At 35.8% G+C, this 2740-nt stretch overlaps 1 non-coding gene across 1 annotated transcript; it reads right to left on the reverse strand.

Annotated features, from left to right (window-relative positions):
• Window positions 1-329: 329 nt before the first annotated feature.
• Window positions 330-403, reverse strand: LOC118893705. Its single transcript, XR_005019555.1, has one exon. It is a non-coding gene; the product is annotated as a small nucleolar RNA SNORD28 (small nucleolar RNA).
• Between the last annotated feature and the right edge of the window lie 2337 nt (window positions 404-2740).

A 2740-nucleotide genomic window follows, 5' to 3' on the forward strand; every position in this document is an offset into this window, starting at 1 on the left:
ACCAGCCTCATCTTTTTTTCAAAATAGTCTAAATTGTTTAGACTGTTTATTCTTCCAAATACATTTTGTTAAAATGTGGTTTAATTCTAAAAGAAAATTATATTAAATGCTTCCCATGGTAACTTTATTAAAAATAACATTAAACTTCTAAATTAATTCTGAAACAATTGAATTTATAGTCTCAGGGCTTAGCATGCTTGTCTTTTTCAAATATTATTTTGTTTCTCAGTAAAGTTCCTTTTATAGATGTGTACCTAATAGTTTTACTATTTTAAATACAAGGTTTATTGTTTTTCTTTCTTTTTAAAATTTTTTTCATTAATAGAAACTGCCTTTAGAACTCTAACATGCTATTAACTGTGGTACCTCACAGATGATAAACATGTCAATCAAATTATCCAACTCATTATTTTTCTTTAATAAAGATAATACTCATGACAAGAAAAGTTATAAAATGCAAAATAATACATAGACCATCATACTCCTAATAGGCCATGGTATCATCTTATTATCTAAAAATATTAGCAATTATATCCCAGCTTGTTAAAAAAGTTCTACCTTCTATTCTTGTTCCATGTTGTGGTAGGCAGAATAATGGCCTCCCAAAGATGTTCATGTCCTAGTCTCTGGAACCTGTGAATATGCAAAAGGAAACTCAGGTTTCAAATGGAAGTAAGGTTGCTATTCAGCGGGCCTTAAAATAGGGAAATTGTCTCGATGGCCCCAGTCTAATCACAGGAGTCCTTAAAAGCAGAGAATCTTTCTTGGCTTCAGTCTGAGAAAGATGTGAAGACAGAAGAAGGTCAGAAAAATGAGACATTAGAAGGGCCGGGCACTGCCGGCTTTGAGCCAGGGAATATGAGTGGCTTCTGAAAACAGGGAAAGTCTCCGCCACAGCCTCCAGAAAGGACTGCAGCCCTGCCAACCCCTGGATGTTTTCTCAGTTAGATCCATGTCAGACTTGTGATCTACATAACTGTGAGATAATGAATTTATGTGTTTTATGCCACTAAGTTTGTGATAATTTTTTACAGCAACAGTTGAGACTAACACAGGTCTTTACATTGATCTGAACAGTATTGAATAATAATGTCAAATCTGGGGTGGAGAAAGAGACATTTAGGTCCAAAAAAACAAATGAGGCTGCCTTCCCTCAGCAACAAATGATACAAGAATTCTCCCCCACTTCATTAAATTTCTAATCTAGTTTTATTGATCTGATTTCTAATGATACATTTTAATGCCTCATATTTTCTTTTTCTGGTTTCCTTCATTTATTTTTGTTACTTTCTTGACATACCATTTTCAAAGGATTATACAAGATTTCTCTACATCCATTTTTTAAGGAACTTTGAGGTGGCATCTTCTCTAATGGGTTCTTATTTGAAAGTCATAATCCCCTTAAAGTATTGGCCCCTTCTGGTACTTTTGCCATCATATCTCTTTATACCTGTTATGACAAGACTCAGGTCTTACGTCCATATTCTTATTTTCATCTTTTGATTTTTCTCACATTTAAGCTCTATTTCTAAAGATAGATATTATATACTATATGTAGTATATATATACTACATATAGTATATATATACTATATATATACTATATGCAGTATATATAGCTAATGACCTTGCTCCGTTCTCCTCAGTTTCTCTCTGTAGAGATCCAATCATCGTGGGTAGGGTGAATGTCAGTCGTTGTCTTCCCAGTAGCCCTTTCTCCTCCTTTTTTAATGGCACAGTGCTCTTAGGCTAAATCACAGTGACCCACCCCTTCCTAACTAACAGGTAGTACATAAACCAAGATTCTGTCTCTCCTGGGAATCGGAATCTTGAATAGAATGCCATGGTGGTCTTAAAGTTGAGTTGTGGGCACTCAGAAGAAACTGTCTCTGAATTTCTGACTGAGATGCCGAAAGCTGTCATAGTTCAATTTTTTTCTGAGGCATGGTTATCGTGTTTTCCCTTCTACTATGTGAGCTATGCAACATCTTCCTTTTAAATACGTTTATTTACTTAATTTAACCAGAGCCAGTTTCTAATTAGCCTCAGACTGATACACAGAAGATGGTGATCAAGATGATATATAATATTCTCACCTATTTCTGTGGATTAGTGCCAGTGTTTCTTTGTATGCTATCTTAGTTAAGAATCTTTTAGTTCTACTGTAAGACCGGAGATAACAAGAAGAAAGAAAATATACCAAATAAGTGTGAAAAATAAGAATAAGAACACATTCTAGGGGGATCTCCCCAGTGACTCCATTGACACCAAATGTGCCTTCCAATTAACTCCTGTTTTCTCCAAACTGTGAGGCTGCACACAATGGATGTTAGAGTGAGATTAATAGAGTGGTATACCTTTTGCTTCCTGTTTTGCAGTAAGGGTGTCAGCAAACCTCTTTCCCAAGTCAGTCCTATGTAATCTCAAATTAAGTAAAATCTTCTAGCAGCCATGGGTTTATGTCAACCCACTCCAGCCCTCAGCTGCCAAACGGTGACATATAAATGAGGAAAACATCCATGTAATAATGTGGTTTAATGGTCTACATGGCAAACAGGGCAAGACATCCAATGACAAGGAAATGAGTGGCAATGAGGGCAGTCCTTGAGGGAAAAGCCAGAATGACATATTGGCATCAGATATGCTAAGTGATGGACACTATGAAATAAGATTTAATAGTGAGTTCTTTTGGCCAGAAGAACCTTTCTCTAAGCCATTAGAACACCCACTACCTTGCCCCA

Source organism: Balaenoptera musculus, chromosome 3 (genome assembly GCF_009873245.2).
Source record: "Balaenoptera musculus isolate JJ_BM4_2016_0621 chromosome 3, mBalMus1.pri.v3, whole genome shotgun sequence".
In the NCBI taxonomy this organism is placed as follows: Eukaryota; Metazoa; Chordata; class Mammalia; order Artiodactyla; family Balaenopteridae; genus Balaenoptera; species Balaenoptera musculus.